The sequence below is a fragment of the Coregonus lavaretus genome (genome assembly GCF_964263955.1).
Source record: "Coregonus lavaretus genome assembly, chromosome: 17".
Taxonomy (NCBI): domain Eukaryota; kingdom Metazoa; phylum Chordata; class Actinopteri; order Salmoniformes; family Salmonidae; genus Coregonus; species Coregonus lavaretus.
This window is the reverse complement of record NC_140004.1, coordinates 19,598,259-19,618,462: the sequence shown is the minus strand read 5'-3', so window position 1 is coordinate 19,618,462 and position 20,204 is coordinate 19,598,259.

Sequence of the window (20,204 nt, the reverse complement as noted above, 5' to 3'; positions counted from 1 at the left end):
GTTCTGTCGTTTCTGGAGGATTAAATTGAAATTGCAACCAACTTGAGCGTGCATAACTATTCACCCGCACCAAAGTCAATACTTTGTAGAGCCACCATTTGCAGCAATTACAGTTGGAAGTATCTTGGGGTATGTCTCTATAAGCTTGGCACATCTAGTCACTGGGATTGTTGCCCATTCTTCAAGGAAAACTGCTCCAGCTCCTTCAAGTTGGATGGGTTCCGCTGGTGTACAGCAATCTTTAAGTCATACCACAGATTCTCAATTGGATTGAGGTCTGGGCTTTGATTAGGCCATTCCAAGACATTTAAATGTTTCCCCTTAAACCACTCGAGTGTTGCTTTAGCAGTATGCTTAGGGTCATTGTCCTGCTGGAAGGTGAACCTCCGTCTCAGTCTCAAATTTCTGGAAGACTGAAACATGTTTCCCTCAAGAATTCCCCTGTATTTAGCGCCATCTGTCATTCCTTCAATTCTGACCAGTTTCCCAGTCCCTGCCGATGAAAAACAACCCCACAGCATGATGCTGCCACCACCATGCTTCACTGTGAGGATGGTGTTCTCGGTATGATGAGAGGTGTTGGGTTTGCGCCAGACAATGAGTTTTCCTTGATGGCCAAAAAGCTAAATTTTAGTCTCATCTGACCAGAGTACCTTCTTCCATATGTTTGGGGAGTCTCCCACGTGCCTTTTGGCGAACACCAAACGTGTTTGCTAATTCTTTTCTTTAAGCAATGGCTTTTTTCTGGCCACTCTTCCGTAAAGCCCAGCTCTGTGGAGTGTACGGCTTAAAGTTGTCCTATGGACAGATACTCCAATCTCCGCTGTGGAGCTTTGCAGCTCCTTCCGGGTTTTTTATTTTATTTTATTTATTTTATTTCACCTTTATTTAACCAGGTAAGCCAGTTGAGAACAAGTTCTCATTTACAACTGCGACCTGGCTAAGATAAAGCAGGGTTATCTTTGGTCTCTTTGTTGCCTCTCTGATTAATGCCCTCCTTGCCTGGTCCGTGAGTTTTGGTGGGCGGTCCTCTCTTGGCAGGTTTGTTGTGGTGCCATATTCTTTCAAAAAATGTTATGGTGCTCCGTGGGATGTTCAAAGATTCAGCTATTTTTTTCTAACCCAACCCTGATCTGTACTTCTCCACAACTTTGTCCCTGACCTGTTTGGAGAGCTCCTTGGTCTTCATTGTGCCGCTTGCTTGGTGGTGCCCCTTGCTTAGTGGTGTTGCAGACTCTGGGGCCTTTCAGAACAGGTGTATATATACACTGAGATCATGTGACAGATCATGTGACACTTAGATTGCACACAGGTGGACTTTATTTAACTAATTATGTGACTTCTGAAGGTAATTGGTTGCACCAGATCTTATTTAGGGGCTTCATAGCAAAGGGGGTGAATACATATGCACGCACCACTTTTCCGTTATTGATTTTTTTAAATGTTTGTAACTAGTTATTTTTTTCATTACAATTCACAAATTTGGACTATTTTGTGTATGTCCATTACATGAAATCCAAATAAAAATCAATTTAAATTACAGGTTGTAATGCAACAAAATAGGAAAAACGCCAAGGGGGATGAATACTTTTGTAAGGCACTGTAACTGCAATTCCATTTCTATACCAACTGCCAGTAAATTGATCAATTTATTACATTTAGGCTCCATCTATCAATACATGGACTGGTATCGAAATTACTTTGTTTGCCACAAATCGATGGCAATAGATCCAGTCTCTCCTGAAACAAGGCCGTCATTTATCTGGTCCACATTTACTCCTGGTGTGAGAGGAAGCAGGACATATTAAGACTTGTATTTGTTCCCTCAGTGATAATGTGCTCCCTCTGAACCTCTGATTACCAGATTCCCAGCAGTAAAGCAGCAATCCATTAGACAATCATTTAGTGCTGCTGGGGCCCCTTTCCGATTCTCTCTCTTTCATCAAATGGTGCTACCAGGGAGACCAGAGACACAGAGAAGACTAATGCCATACCCAGCAAACTGAGAGCATTCCCAGGACATTAGGAAACATTATTTTAAGGTTATGTGACATTAGGTTATGTAAAGCTGGGTGTAATTTGCCTCTAGAGGGCAATGCGTGAAAGACTAGAATAAATGTGAATGAAGAATATAATATTAACATGTAATGAATTAAATATGAGTAAAATGTTTTACATGTATTCACATATTAAACGATTTGCTCATACATAGCCACAGACTACAGTTGCAAGGTAATAGAGTGCCCTTGGCAAGATGACAGTGGTGGCAGACTGAATCAAGTGAGGGGAAGATTTGGGAAGGTTTCCCCATTGCTTGGCACTCTGAGTGGTGGATTTATTAGTCCAGTGGGTAATATCCTCTTGTGCTGGCAGCATATTGAAGAGAGAAGAATATTGAGTGGAAATTATCAGCTGTATGAAAGGTCAGGGAAAGTTAAGCATGCCCTAAGCAGGTCATGCCTCTTCCTCCCTGATAAGAAATAACTGCCCATGTAAGGCAGAATGAGGAGAAAATATCACCTTGTCCCATTTGTGCTATCGACATTGCTGAACTGTCACTCAAAATGACAATCACCTGGTCTTATCACAACTCACTCTCAGGAGGAGATATTTTCATGTTCTTCTGGCTGGGAAATGTTTACAACAATTACCCTAGACAAAGCCACTTTAGGTCTGTGTATGTTAGATGAAACAGAAGAGGTTATTTTGTGCTGTGTCTATGCGAGTCATATTTATTTTAAAGGTTAGGCAACAAGAACAAATCACCAGGAGAGGAGAAGTAGTATAGTGTACCCTCCTGTGACTTACTGAGGGCCAGAGGAAGGTCACTTTATTCTTCCCCTGTGGGCATCTGCCTGGCACACAGAGCGAAGATGATAAGTAAATAAAACAATTGTAATGACCTATGAATGGGTGGTTGTAATCTGCACAGGCTCAAGGTGTACAGGGCACAGAAGGAGACAAGGTACAATCTGCAGTGCCAGGTTATTATTAGCGCTAGCATAGATCAGATAGAGGAGGAGAATGAAGTGTGATTATGAATTTGGGGCTCCAGTCTACTTGTGTGGAGCTGTCAGGGCCGGTTGGCAGGGGAGCCTGGCTAAGGTCATGGATAAAGGATGCCACCTCAGGGTGGCCCCAAGGGATCTACTCACCACATTACGCTAAAGGTCAGAGGGGGAACAAACTTCTGTCAACTTCTGTCACTTAGATTCATAATAGAATGTTCATTCAATGTCTTTATCTACAAATCTCTCCTAGGTTCCTTTGTCTTCAAACCTTCCCATCTGTCTTAATATCATGTTTCCTCACATCAAGTCTGAAGTAAGTTGATGCAGTGCACATTAATGCAGCTGCTGCCAATGTCTATGTTGAAAACTTAACCACATGTACAAAAACATTCTGTTAACCAATAGACCTGAGTACTAATATACTTAGCAGGTGTGGGGATTTTAAGGTGTATTATTGTCTTTCAAAATGACTTGCAGCCACAGACAGTGTAACCTTCCCTCCCAGAGATCACATTTAGGTAACCAAAACATAGGTTCCACATGGGAGGGATGGAATGTTTGATAGAACCCAAAAGCATAATATACAGCATAAAAAATATATATATAGTGTGAGAGCATTGTAAAATGAGTAGCCTACAGCTGATTGAAATGCAGTGGTGGTGCCAACTATAAATCAATGCTGGTCAATGTAATTTCATACTGGATCCTAGATATGTGAACACCATCACAAGGTACTGAGGATGCCAGCTTGAGTTTACTCTACTATTCTGACTTACATCTGAATAGATTGCAGATTGATGATCAATACATGATCAAAACTCTTATAATGTGGGTTTGTTTCATGTTTCATGTACCTTTACCTACTTACGGGGACAGAATAGATTCAGGATGCCCTGTGGATGTCATCCTCACCTCGTGTTGGGCTTGAAAAAAGACATCAAAGCACTCAGAAACAAATGGAGCAGCAAAAGACCTACATGAACATAACAATTGTGCTGTAGATGAGTCGGCTGATTTTAATTGCATTTAGTGTTCGTATTCAGTAGCACTTTTTAAGGGGTCCATAATACAGTGTAATTACACTAACCAGTATTGTAGTTAATTGTAATGACTCATAGTTATACTTTAATAACAACATGCAACTAACTGGTGGTTATTGCAGTCTGTAACTATAGCGGTGTAACACCAAATGCTTGTTACCATGCTTGTTACAAGTTTCCACTAAATTCAACAATTTAGTTTCTTCTCAGCTGCATCCGATTCAGTAATAATAATAATAATAGGCCTCCTGTAGCTCAGTTGGTAGAGTATGGCGCTTGCAACGCCAGGGTTGTGGGTTCGTTTCCCACGGGGGGCCAGTATGAAAAATGTATGCACTCACTAACTGTAAGTCGCTCTGGATAAGAGTGTCTGCTAAATGACTAAAATGTAAAATGTAATGTAATGTAATAAATGTCACAAGGTTGTAATGTCTTGACGACAGATTCGCTGGCTGTCCCAGATTACAAAGGTTGGAGGCTCAATAGGCTCTAATTACCTACCTGTGTATGTGCACTCTTCAAAGCTCCACTCAATGTTGTTGCTAGCACTTGCCCCCCAAAAGTGTAACATCTTGGTTAGCTTGGTTGAGTTTACAAAAACAGATCAGATATATACTGTAGGTATCATCCCAGATTATATATATTTTTTAAAGAACATATTATTAATGTGAACATTACCCATTATGACAACCTGTACCTCCTTGCCATCCAAGTGAGAGGATAAACCCACAAGTACATCACAGACTACATGTAATATTTGCATAAGTACAATGTAATTACTAGGTGCTACACAAGATTTAGCAAGTTAAAATGAAGTGTGTCTTCAATGATATTTACTTGTAATTAATGTGTACTTCTATAGTACATTACCCATCCTGACATCCTGGCCCTCATTTTAAGGCTTCTGGAAGCGCCATCCAAGTGAGAGGATAAACTAGTACATCACAGAGTACATGTAATATCTGCATAAGTACAATGTAATTACTAGGTGTTACACAGGATTTGAGGGGTAATTACTTGTAATTATTGTGTACCTACAAAGTACGTTACCAATACTGACAATTTAATCATCGGCTTTGGAAAGCGCCATCCAAGTGAGAAAATAAACACACCAATACACCACAAAGTACATAGCTGTAAAGTACAAGGTTGTCACTAGTTGTTACACAGGATTGAGCTATTTGAAGAGAAGTGTAACTTTATAGTTAGCTATGCTCAATTTCTATATAATTACTTATTACTCATTACCAACAGAAAATACCTACAAACAAAACATGAGCTTCTACTTTTGTTAACTTTATTGCAACATGTAATTAAACCTTACATTTCTTACAAAATAATGATTTTTATTGTTAGATTAATAATTTGATTCATTCGATTTAACAAAGATATACAGTGAGGGAAAAAAGTATTTGATCCCCTGCTGATTTTGTACGTTTGCCCACTGACAAAGAAATGATCAGTCTATAATTTTAATGGTAGGTTTATTGAACAGTGAGAGACAGAATAACAACAACAAAAATCCAGAAAAACGCATGTCAAAAATGTTATAAATTGATTTGCATTTTAATGAGGGAAATAAGTATTTGACCCCCTCTCAATCAGAAAGATTTCTGGCTCCCAGGTGTCTTTTATACAGGTAACTAGCTGAGATTAGGAGCACACTCTTAAAGGGAGTGCTCATGATCTCAGTTTGTTACCTGTATAAAAGACACCTGTCCACAGAAGCAATCAATCAATCAGATTCCAAACTAAGACTTTCTGCTAAGGGGACAGGACAACTTCACCGCATCAAAGGGACGATGGACGGGGCCATGTACCGTCAAATCTTGGGTGAGAACCTCCTTCCCTCAGCCAGGGCATTGAAAATGGGTCGTAAATGGGTATTCCAGCATGACAATGACCCAAAACACACAGCCAAGGCAACAAAGGAGTGGCTCAAGAAGAAGCACATTAAGGTCCTGGAGTGGCCTAGCCAGTCTCCAGACCTTAATCCCATAGAAAATCTGTGGAGGGAGCTGAAGGTTTGAGTTGCCAAACGTCAGCCTCGAAACCTTAATGACTTGGAGAAGATCTGCAAAGAGGAGTGGAACAAAATCCCTCCTGAGATGTGTGCAAACCTGGTGGCCAACTACAAGAAACGTCTGACCTCTGTGATTGCCAACAAGGGTTTTGCCACCAAGTACTAAGTCATGTTTTGCAGAGGGGTCAAATATTTATTTCCCTCATTAAAATGCAAATCAATTTATAACATTTTTAACATGTGTTTTTCTGGTTTTTGTTGTTGTTATTCTGTCTCTCACTGTTCAAATAAACCTACCATTAAAATTATAGACTGATCATGTCTTTGTCAGTTGGCAAACATACAAAATCAGCAGGGGATCAAATACTGTTTTCCCTCACTGTAGGCCTACTCAATAACATACAAATAATGATTCTAGTGGTGACTCAAATATTTAGCCCATAGTGGTGAGTAGCCTAGATAGCTAATAAAAAAAAATGTGATGTGTATTTTTCTTCCCTTTTTAACATTACAAGTAACAATGGAAATCGACAACTGTCTCTTTAATTTTTAGGGGGCAGATCAGCTTTAATATTGCAGATAGATTGTACCTTCCAATCTCCCATCACTTCCAATCCCCCATATATTTCTTTGCAAATACAGTGGGGGAAAAAAGTATTTAGTCAGCCACCAATTGTGCAAGTTCTCCCACTTAAAAAGATTAAAGAGGCCTGTAATTTTCATCATAGGTACACGTCAACTATGACAGACAAATTGAGATTTTTTTTCTCCAGAAAATCACATTGTAGGATTTTTTATGAATTTATTTGCAAATTATGGTGGAAAATAAGTATTTGGTCACCTACAAACAAGCAAGATTTCTGGCTCTCACAGACCTGTAACTTCTTCTTTAAGAGACTCCTCTGTCCTCCACTCGTTACCTGTATTAATGGCACCTGTTTGAACTTGTTATCAGTATAAAAGACACCTGTCCACAACCTCAAACAGTCACACTCCAAACTCCACTATGGCCAAGACCAAAGCTGTCAAAGGACACCAGAAACAAAATTGTAGACCTGCACCAGGCTGGGAAGACTGAATCTGCAATAGGTAAGCAGCTTGGTTTGAAGAAATCAACTGTGGGAGCAATTATTAGGAAATGGAAGACCACTGATAATCTCCCTCGATCTGGGGCTCCACGCAAGATTTCACCCCGTGGGGTCAAAATGATCACAAGAACGGTGAGCAAAAATCCCAGAACCACACGGGGGGACCTAGTGAATGACCTGCAGAGAGCTGGGACCAAAGTAACAAAGCCTACCATCAGTAACACACTACGCCGCCAGGGACTCAAATCCTGCAGTGCCAGACGTGTCCCCCTGCTTAAGCCAGTACATGTCCAGGCCCGTCTGAAGTTTGCTAGAGTGCATTTGGATGATCCAGAAGAGGATTGGGAGAATGTCATATGGTCAGATGAAACCAAAATAGAACTTTTTGGTAAAAACTAAACTCGTCGTGTTTGGAGGACAAAGAATGCTGAGTTGCATCCAAAGAATACCATACCTACTGTGAAGCATGGGGGTGGAAACATCATGCTTTGGGGCTGTTTTTCTGCAAAGGGACCAGAACGACTGATCCGTGTAAAGGAAAGAATGAATGGGGCCATGTATCGTGAGATTTTGAGGGAAAACCTCCTTCCATCAGCAAGGGCATTGAAGATGAAACGTGGCTGGGTCTTTCAGCATGACAATGATCCCAAACACACCGCCCGGGCAACGAAGGAGTGGCTTCGTAAGAAGCATTTCAAGGTCCTGGAGTGGCCTAGCCAGTCTCCAGATCTCAACCCCATAGAAAATCTTTGGAGGGAGTTGAAAGTCCGTGTTGCCCAGCGACAGCCCCAAAACATCACTGCTCTAGAGGAGATCTGCATGGAGGAATGGGCCAAAATACCAGCAACAGTGTGTGAAAACCTTGTGAAGACTTACAGAAAACGTTTGACCTGTGTCATTGCCAACAAAGGGTATATAACAAAGTATTGAGAAACTTTTGTTATTGACCAAATACTTATTTTCCACCATAATTTGCAAATAAATTCATTAAAAATCCTACAATGTGATTTTCTGGAGAAAAAAAATCTCATTTTGTCTGTCTTAGTTGATGTGTACCTATGATGAAAATTACAGGCCTCTCTCATCTTTTTAAGTGGGAGAACTTGCACAATTGGTGGTTGACTAAAAACTTTTTTTCCCCACTGTATATATATATATATATATATATATATATATATATATATATATATATATATATATATATATATATATATATATATATATACACACACACAGTACCAGTCAAAAATTCAAGGGTTTTTCTTTATTTTTACTATTTTCTACGAACTATGAAATAACACAAATGGAATCATGTAGTAACCAAAAAAGGGTTAAACAAATCATTTTATGGACATAGTCTATTTTACTCTGTCTCGGTCTTCATTCTGTTTCTTTCTTGTAAGCATTTTCCCTTCCTGGAGTCTGAGACCTTGTGGGAATCTTTGGTAGAGAAGAGGATCGTATGTGACAATTTAGCATAGACATTCTACATTACCCCTAGTTATCATCATCATGATTTCTATAGTTTAGGCATATAGCTAGGTCTAGCTAGCCTCCTAGCTAGTTGTTGTGTTGTCCAGCTAGCAATAATAGTGCTTGCTAACACTAATAAATCAGCTACTGTTTAGCTACATTGTGTGGTGTCGAGACAACGATGCTGATATGCTGTGATGACAAGAAATCCGCTGACACTGTCCTTGATTATAATGGTTTATTACATCAAAGATTACAATATCAATTTACAGACTCTTGCAGAAAACTGGAGAACAACTGACCCAATCTCTAATATGTTATTCTCTCCGTCCTTTGTTCAAACATGGTATTTATCCTATGTAACATAAGATGGGTGGTTTTAGATAGACCAATCCCTGGCCTTTATACATCCGAATCTCCTCTATCTTAGGGGGCCCCTATAGTAATGTTTTCCAGATGTTTCCGCAAGCAGAGCCAAGTTCCTCTAACACACCATTTGCAAACGTCAGCAAAATCATAAAGTGTTTAGATACTACATATTTCCCACCTTCGAGACTAATTATGTCTCGAAAACAAAAAGAATAGGATTATGACAAATCTTGTGTAACTTTAACAATAAAACAAAATGTATGTAGTGTGAACAAATTTTTATGAAGTGTAAACAAATCGTTATGGAATGTAAGAGCGAAAAACCTGTCTGGCAGCATTCTTTCCAAATATCCATCAATCAATCAAGACAGTAAAATTCTCTCACGGCCCCTCTGCCCCAGGCGACCACCTAAGTACTCCAGATCAATTTATAAATCTTTATCAATGCATTTTAAACCATGATGCAATTGAATACACATGAAAGCCTCAGAAAACAAAATACAATTCAGGCTGGTCGACCCATCGGACCCTCCTGTGGATTCTCTCTGTCCCTGCCTAGACCCAATATCCCTAAGCATCCACGAAAAAACAAAAAAACATCTGAGGTCCCCACATGTACCCAACAACAGAAAACATAATTCTTCAAAAATTTATACAGAAAGAATATGACACAATTTATGTATTACACATACAAATATGTCTACATATCATTGCAGATACTGGAATGTAGTCCACTACACTGCATCTCCTCAGCAGTGTCGACTTTTAATGCAACGTCGATGATGGAATCTGAACATTTCCACACCTTCCTTGTTCTACTTCCTCCAGTCCATTCATATTGTCCATGTTTGAGTATTTGAATCCCCTCTACACATTCCCCCATATGCTTCTGGAAGAAAAGAAAACACCAACCAGTATCTTTTGAAAAACAACACATGCAAATTAAAACATCAATATCAACAATAATATAAAAATGATATATAAAATGATATATAAAATGAATCACATTCCATTTCCCCCCTTTGATTCATAAGAAAATACTAAATATCACAATAATATGTAAAGACGTGAAAAATGATAGGATATTCAAAATGGATATCTATCCATCAATACTCCATCCAGTCCCACTTGTTTATCTCCATCTAGATTAGTAACAGTTAACAACGGCATCTGAGTGTTGTCTCCAGGCATCACAACTCCAACCCATCTCAATATCATAGCCTTCGCAAAAGTCAATAACAAAGTACAAAAGCAAAACATCACACACAGCGCTACAAGAGCTGCTACTAAAATCTGAACTATCACTGCTCCCACTGGGCCTAACTGATCTTGCAACCAAGCCTTCGCTGACCATCCAGCTCCTTCAGATCGACCAAACGCATCCCTTATATTCTTCAATGCATCTATAACACTAGTGATATTATCGGAACTATCGGGGATCAAAGTATAACAATTATCCCCCGTCAAGTGCATAGCCAAACATAAGCCACCTTGTTTAGCTAAAATATAGTCAAGAGCCATGTCATGTTTCAACAGCGTCAGTCTGTGACTTCTTTGAGTATTTGACAGAAGGTTAAACCCTCTTATCGTTTCATTTGCAAAACCCTGCAAAGTATAGGTAATATTATCAATGTGATCTGCCAAAAATGTTACACCATACCATGGAAAAAGTCCAAGTCCCCACTTCTCTCCTAGACTTATCCTCCAATGGTAGGATTCAAAATTATGACATTTCGCCATTTCCCTTTTCACCCTATTTCCAGACCTAGAATCAGATTTAGCAGTGTCCGGTGCCTCCCCCTTTTGAATGGTATAAACCTCATATGGAAGCTTCAACGTCGACATGTAACAACATCCTGTCCATCCATAGGGTAAGAATATATAGGCCTTATCACCACAAACCCACCAAATATCTCGAAAATTCCCAAAACGTCACATTGCCAGGCAAAAGCTGATCTTTCACCATCAAAGTCCTGCTCTTCTTACTAAATGGAACATAAAAAGTTACTTTATATGTCTCATCACTAACCTTACGTTCATGCTTACCCAAAGTCATCATATAATCATCACAATCTGATATTCCCATAAACATACCCGGTCCATCATATGTTTAATTTGAACAAAAACAGCTTTTAGCCCTCACGGGTTTCACCTCCAATGCTTCAGGAATCACTGTTAACTGATTTTCCTTCCGATCTAACAAATTCACATAGGGTAATTCATTTAACCAAGAACAATTAAACCTAGCCCTAAACAAATGCTTCGACAACGCCATCATTATATCTGTTAATGATTGTTGCTGATACAACAGCCATGATAAAGCATAAGATTGACACGCAGTTGATAGAGGTTGAGCCACCGTCTCTAAGATTGAACCCCATGTGCCTGGTGCTGGAATTCTCAACAGACATGGACCCTCAAGATTCCTCACTGATCTTACAGAATGAGTTAACTGCTGGAACCATAGATTCCTACCTACCCATCCATCTTTAATTTGCAAAACAGAAGAATCAAATCCATATGCCTTCCATTTAGTTTCTCTCTTCCCTAACGAGCGGTATTGATCAGATATATCTTCTGGTGTTCCATCAAAATTAAAGAACTCATCCTGTACCTCCGGGATAGTATTCTGCACTATTTCAGATGAATCTACATCATTGTCTGCTACAATCTGTTCTCCTATTTCAACACTATCCTTACTACCATTTACAGCACTCTCCATCTGTATCATAGACTTCAGAGTCACATTTACTACATCCTTTAGTTTCAGAAAAGTTGTTGTTGTGGCTTTAGTTGATGTATTAACACTCTTAATTATTTCCAGTGGCAAAGTGACAGATGTCCTCTGTGTATTATTTACTGTTGGAGTGGCTACTGTAATATACTGCTCCTGAACTCCTTTGGTGACTGTGGAAACTTCAACAGACTTTAAATCTTCCATCATATGCGTCACCTTACGAGTTACATAGCCTTCTAACCAATAATTCTTAACCGGAACAAATTTGAACGCTGGCTCTAAATGCGTACAAGTATATTCTCCCTGATCGTCCCATGTAATATTACGCAAAATAAGTGAGCAATCACTCATAACCCTCTTCCACTTCATATCGTTGTACAAAATGTACTTCCTTTGACTAGATGGCACAGCTTCTACTTCTGGTCCTGATAACAACACTTCTTCTCCATAATTATCTCTCCACGTGGGAGGAATGTCACCACCCCCACTCCGTCTCTCACATCTACAAGGAAGATGAGCTGTACCACCCATCCTAACCCTAATGACAGTATTTTCTTCTAAAATTGGTGTTGGAGCAATTTTCTGAGGCGCCATTGTAATCAAATGTGATACATTTATAGCTTTAATAACTGTCAATGTTGAAAGAGTTGAATTGCTTCTCACTGTTCTGGTATTAGGCTGAAGTGTTGATGTCATTGTTGTTGATTCATCTATTTTCCCTACAGCTTGGAGCTCTTTACTTGTATTTCCATCTATCACCACTAGTGTCACTACATTAACTCTCAGTCCCGACTTTAATCCCTCACTTTCAAACTGTGGATTATAAAAAATACATTTATAATCACCTTGATCCTCCTGCTGGGAATTGTACAAATAGAGACTGCAATCACCCTCAATCTTCAGTCTTCTCTTATCATTCAGCAACGCATACTTTCTCAATGCAACTGCTCCTAACAGATCTAAACTCTTCCCACTGAACTCTAAATTTCCCTTCACCACTGCTCTCTCTCGTGCACTGACATGGAAGCTGAGCTGACTTTCCTAGAGTTACTTCAACCCTAGTTTTCGTAACGTTTTGGTCTGACTTTTCTCCTAACTGGTCTGGGCCTACTTTGTCTAACCGAATCACCACCTTCTCCTGTAACAGAGTTGCCCTTGGTGATCTCCGCGGTTTCACATTCCACTGAAATATTCCCTGTTGTTTCTGGGACGTATTGAAAATCAATGTCCCCAAATCTCCTTTCCTTTCCATCCATTGCAGAGTCATCTCTGGCATCATCAGAAGTGTACACATTATCATCAACGTTGTCCACAACATGGACAATCTCTCCTTCTGGGTTTTGACTCTGGATATTGTCATGCATCTCTCCTTCTGCCTGTTCTTCCCTATCTTCATCCTGCTCTCTTGAGCCTTCAACATCCTGTCTCTCTGCGCGTGGCACCTCTTCTCCAGGCGCTTTAACACAATGTGACAAATGATACCACGTTGGAGACCCTTTAACCTGGACAGCTGTTCCAGTACTACGAACAACTTCAAATGGTCCTTCACGACGTTCGTTATACCACTTCCTTCTAAATACCTTCACGAACACCTTGTCCCCAGGTTACACTGTACTCCTTTTTTGCTCATCAAGTTTCTCCTGCACCTCTTATTTTCTTTGCCTGTCAGAAACATATGTGGACAACTTTTTATGAAAATATGTAACGTACGCTCTCATTTCATCTTCCAAAAGAGCCAAGCTTGGACCCTTTCCGCTTGTTCGAAAACAAGGCGTAGGCATCCTTCTTCCTGTGACCAGTTCATGGGGTGTCATACGTAGATCACGCAACTCACTTGAGCGACACACCATTAATGCTAAAGGAAGCGCCGCTATCCAGTTTAGACCCGTATGCTGACAAATTTTGACAATGCGATTTTTCAAGACACCGTTATTTTTTTCACAAATCCCTTGACTTTGTGGGTGATAAACTGCTCCAAGACGTTGCTTAATTCCCAATTTTTGCAACATCAATTTCACTGATTTATCCACAAATTCCTTCCCATTATCTGAGGATATTCGATCGGGAAGTCCCCACCTACTTATGACTTCTTTACACAAGAACTTAGCAACCGACTGAGCATCTTTTCGCTTGGTTGGACAGGCCTCCGGCCATCGTGAAAATCTATCTACAACCACCAACATGTATATTTTCCCATCAACTGGTTTTATCATATCAACAAAGTCGATAACCAACTCACGCATAGGACCTCTCGGTGTAGGAATGTGACCAGGAAGAACAGTCACACCCCTGCGAACATTATTTTTCAGACAGATTGTGCACCTGCCTATGACATAGTCAACCTGTTCAAGCAAATATGGTGCCCAAAAAAAATCCTAACCTCCCCCCTTGCAACATGAGCTAACCCATGTGCTTCCTGAATCATCAGACCTAATAGGTCTAGAGGCGCTACTATCAACCCCTCATGGTTTCTCCAAAGACCAGTAGCATATTTGACGGCACCTCGGTCTAGCCATAACTGTTTGTCGATCGTAGAAGCAGCTTCCTGCATCAAAATCACATCCTTAAGCGTAATTTTGTCTTCCAAGTCCACTCCATGAGTGACCAGAAAAACTTTTCCCAATTTGTCCGCTCCTGTGACGGCTTTTGCAGCTTCATCAGCAGCTTTGTTCCCTTGTGTGACTTTTGACACATCTGTTTTACGAGCTGCACACTTAGCTATCGCTATCTCTTTAGGCTTCATCATAGCATGCAACAGTTTCATTATTTGCGCATGATGTTGTATCGGAGAACCATCCGTTTTCTTAAACCCTCGACCTTTCCACACTACTCCAAACAAATGACATACACTATGTGCATATGCTGAATCAGTGTATATCGTCACTCGCTTTCCTTCTGCTAACAAACATGCTTCTGTTAGCCCCACAAGTTCAGCAAGTTGTGCAGACGCAGGCTGTGGTATTACTTCAGCCTTTTCAACAACAAATCCAGTTCCTTGGGCTTTAACTACTGCATAGCCAGCACACAATTTATCTCCCACACGATAACAAGACCCATCAGTCCAATACTCCAGGTCTCCGTCACGTAATGGAAAGGCTTGCAAATCTGATCTAAGCCTTAAGTATTTCTCTGCTTCTTGGACACAATCATGTGGCTCACCATCCTCTGAAGTTGGCAAATTCTCGGCTGGATTCACCGTATCACACCTCACTAGGGTGACATCTTCCTGCTCTAAGAGCCTATGATAGTCTCTGAGCCTAGGCATAGTCAATGTATATTTTCCATAGTTCAGAAGATTTCTGAGACTATGATGGGTAAGAATTGTTACTGGGTAACCCATCGTAACAGATGATGCTTTGTCATACATTGAATATACTCTCACAATTGCTCTGTAGCACAGTGGTAGCACTAGTTCTACTTCTGAATAGGCAGTAGAGTAGTAGGAAATAGGCTGAGGATTCGTCCCTGTGCCTGTCGGCTGACAAAGAACTGCACATGCATTTTTACCTCCAGTAGAAGTAGACACATATAGCAAGAAATTCTTAGAGTAGTCTGGTAGTGTGAGTAGAGGTGCCTCCTGCAACCTCTGTTTGATCGTTTCAAATGCCACATGGCCTTCCTGTGTCCAGGAAAGATTGCTATGGAGTTGGCCATTTCCAGTATCCTTAACCATACCTCTCAAAGGTCCCGTCAAACTAGTATAGCTCTCAAGCTATCTGAAGAATAACCAGCAATACCAAGAAATGTCATCATCTCTCTGACAGTTCTAGGCTTCAGAGCCTTACAAATAGCTTCCAATTGACTGTCCGAAATGCTTCTGTGTCCATGCGTTATTTTCTGACCCAAATAAACAACCTTCTCCTGGCAATATGGCAACTTTTTCTGTGAAACCTTATGCCCCTTTTCTGCCAATACCTGTAGCAATTTAATTGAGTCTCTATGACATGTTTCCTTATTCTGTGAGCAGATAATTATATCATCTACGTACTGAATGACAGTGCTTTGCAATATCTGATCTATCCCTACCAAATCATCCTTCAGTACTTTATTGAAAATGTGGGGGCTATGCTTGTACCCCTGTGGCAAATGACTGTACTCATAGAACTGTCCCTTAAATGTGAACCCAAATAAACCCTGACTTTCTGCACTAAGTGGAACACAAAAAATTCACCACATAAGTCTAACACCGTAAAATGTGTCGCATCAGGAGGAATTTGGGCTAACAAGGTATGCAGGTCTGGCACTTCTGCTGGAAAGTCAGTCACTACCTCATTCACCGCTCCCAAATCATGAACCACACGATAAGTTTCATCTGTTTTTTTCACAGGCAACAAAGGTGTGTTACTCTGAGGATTTTTTGTTGTCCTTAACACACCTGCTTTCGAAAGTCCTTCAATTTGTGGTTCAATCCCTTGGATTGCTTCATCTTTCAATGGATACTGATTCTTCCAAGGAGGTCTGGCTCCTGGTCGAAGTTCAACTTTCACCGGTTGGGCTGATTTCACAAGTCCAATATCGGTACTGTGTTGAGACCACAAACATTCTGGAATTTGTTGCAACATCTCCTCTTTCATAGGGTCTGAATCCATCTTCGCACTGCAAATAGATTAATGTGTCATCTGTACAGCTTGTGGCTCTCCTTGTCCTTGAGCCGAAATCATGATTTTGAGAAATCGCTGATCTTCACTCCTCCAAATCCCCAAATTCTCTTTTATCGGTACGAAAACAGCTTTCTCTGCTTCTGTCATCATTTCTCCTATATGCTTCTGCTCATAGTCTTCAGAAACCAACAAGGTCACATGTGGCACACTCTTTTCAATCTCAAATTCTTTATCCAGATAATCGTCTGTGTTTATCTTCATAGCTGCTCCTTGTGGTCCTAAAATTATGCAACATGAGCTGAGTTGAACTTTCTTTGGTTGATGACTCAACCATTCCTCTGAGTTCGATTGGGCAGCATTCTTGAAATACTTGAGCGTACAATGAAATTGATATTCCGGAAGCCTCGCATCTGGCATGTTTGCCACAATGAATTTCTCCCATATCTTAGCCTGCTTCAAAAAATCTTCACTGAGATTTCCAATCCAGAATACTGAAGAAGAATCCATCTCTGTCGTAATCAACAATTGGTAAACCTTTTCCTTTGGCACTTCTACCAGACAGCCGTCTGGTGTACATTTTATTGTACAGTTCAATTTACACAATGCATCTCTTCCCAACAATGCAATAGGTGTATGTTCTGATACCAGTATGGGTATTGTAATTTTCAGATTTTCATAGCAGAGCTCAATTGGTTCCGTAAGAGGAATCAGCTGTTTCACTCCCTCAAATCCGATTGTCCGAATCAGTCGATTGGACATAGGGAGATGTGTAGCATCTTCAGGCCGAACACAGGTAAAAGCAGCTTCGCTATCCGCCATCACTTCCAATGGTCGTTTGTTTACTTTCACCTCAATTGTTGGATCTTTTTCCGGTCCTGATGCTACCAGCTGACACCCCCCTTTCGGATCTTCTGGGCACCTCTAGAATCCTTGCTCCGGGCCGCTATAAGGATTCACCGGTCCTCCAGATGATCTTGACTGGCCCCTGTATTGTCCTCTGAAATTCCCTCTGGTGTTTCCTCCTGGCCCATTACACTCACGGGCAAAGTGACCAACCTGTCCACAATTATAACACACTTCTGAAGATTACTGGAAGTATGGCTTAAATCTTCCTCCTCTTCCTCTTCCTAAGCCTTCTCGTCCTCTCCCTCTCCAATTCTGTGTCTGTCCAGAAACTGGCTGTGGATATGAAACAACTGGTACCGCTATTGGTGGCTGGTACAATTGCGGTTGGAACTGGTTCGGTTGAAGCTAAGGCAGTGATTGTTGATTTGGTGCACACTGATTCTGCATAAACAAAGCTTGTTTCTTCTCCTTCTTATTCTCCACCAGTTGTATTTGATTGAGTTTTCTGAGAGTTTCTTGGTCCTGTTCTTTCTGGTTGTGTTCCTTTTTCCGGTACAGATCCACTTGATGGGCTATATGATCTGTATAGACACCTTTTGTCGTTCTTCCAAGTCCAACCACCTCTGCCAGTTTGCTCCTTACTGGTGAGGGCAGTCCCATCTGCAGTTTAGCTCTCAAAATTGACTGCTCAATTTGACTCATATCTGGATCATTTCCGGTAATATTTCTCCACACTTGATGAACTCTTGACACATAGGCTCTCTGATTTTCTTGTTGTCCTAGTGGGTCAATCAGAATGTTGTCAGGATGCACATTTGTTGGAAAAGTATCTTTCAGTGCTCTCCACAGCTGATTTCTGCTTGCAGCTAACAATTCAGGATCATCCACATATCGATGAATCCCAAGGAGATTAGCCAAAAGTCTCTTAATGTCTCCTATGGCAGACTGTTCCCACCGTAATTTCTTCCAATTTTGAAATCCAAGGATATGCTCCATCTTGAAGAGTAGGCAGCTTCTCAAGTATATCTGACATATCGGTATTCTGCAAAGGATTATACTCCAGGTTCTGTCCTCGAATTATCACTGGCATCATCTTCTTACTTGTGCTCCCTTGTCTTGGCCTCAATGTATACCTCTTCTCCAATTCTTGGGATCCTTTTTTCAGCAGTTTTTTCTTCTGTATCTTCAGCTTCTTGAGTTGTTCTTCCAGTTCTCTTACTTCTTCTAAATTATTGGCCTTATCCAAGCATGATATGCATCGGTCTATATATTTTTTCTATTTATTCTGTGCTAGTCATTGTAGGATAAAATCCTCTTGAATATGAAGCACCTTTAATCACCAAATCTTTATCGCAACCTCTGTCTGATCACAGGGTCATATCCACCCATGATCTCTTCTGAATCACTCTGATCATCATCATCATCATCTTCAAGTTCCATCCTCCTGAACCTCACTCCACCCTTAGTTTCCAGACATCTCGTTTTCTTCTTACTTTTGGAGTTTGGATTCATCTTTATGGTCGTTTCTGCTTGTCCTCTCTCTATTATTCGTTCATCTTCATCTCTGATGCAATAATCACCCTCCTGAATGATCATTGGAAGCTGAGGATAGACGTCCTTAAACTCTATTTTTTCCTCGTAAGGTGGGGGTCTTTTTGCTGAATCCGTATGTGAGAAAGGTGTATTGACTTCTGCCATTAGTTTTTCTGTCACCTTCACCTCTTTTGCCATTTTCTCTATACCTCTGTCTCTTTTATCTTTTGTATCTTTTATCAGTTTTTGTCCTTCATTTTCAAACAGCTTAAGAACACCCAGCTCTCTTTGTCTCTTTTCTTTCCGTTGTTCCCCTTTTTTTCCCCTTCTTTTGATCTGCCTTATATGTGGCCACAAGCACTTTCATAATCTTGATGACGTCTGGGTTAAGAGTCCCTTCCACTGGCCATGGTTGTTCAATGTCAGGCCAACGTTTATTCCATTTTCCAGATAACCTTGCAATACCATTAACTAGAGGATTACTATTTTGAACTACATCAACAGGAGTAATTACTTTCGTAGTTTTGATGTCCCTTTTCCCCATTGTAACAACTCTTTTATATCCCTTTATTGTGAATTATTTTATTATTATTATTATTTTAAACCAATTAATTTGTAAACCAAAAAATACTTTAGACTATGTAGCTTATGTTTCCCTCCTTTTTTAATTTATGTAATTTATTTAAATTAATTAGTTAATTAATTAATTAATTAATCAATTAATTAATGTATCAATATATCTATTTATTTTTATTAATGTATTAATTAATTAATATGTTTTTTTATTATTTTCTATATTTTAATTTATTTTTTTTTTTTTTACTTTACCCAATTATTGATTAGTGGCAATCTTACCACATCCGATGAGGAAAAGTAAAGGAAAGTAGTCAACTTCAGAGCAATCCAAAAAAGAAAGACCTGTAATCCAGCAACACTACAGCACTCACAAACCAATTGCTTAATAAGCACCCAATTACCTTAATTTGACAGAATAATGTCAGTGCTGGATTTCCAACACAACTCTAATCAAACCAACCCATGCACAAAAAACTCCAATGTGCAATTCTTAATTACATCAATTGATCAGTCTGTTGCCAAGTCCCTGTTAAATTGTCACAACATGAAATATGCTAGGCACACACAATATCCTGTATGGGAAAGTAAGTTTGTGAACAGAACAGTACTGGCCTTGATTGGACTGGATCCGGTGCAGCACACACTGTCGCGTGACGCATTGGTCAGCACCTCCTCTCTCTCTCTGTCTCCTCCTTCTCGTCTCTCACATGACAGGAGAACAAAGGAAACAGACAACAATTTAGTATTTTATGCATACCTATGTTCACATTCGCGCTAAGAAATAAGCAAACAGCTTAACTGAGGAATATTATAAATAGCGCAATAACATTTTATTTATTTATTTATTTAATTATTTTTATTTTTAATCCGTCAACATATCTCTCATTTATAAATTCAATAGATCTCA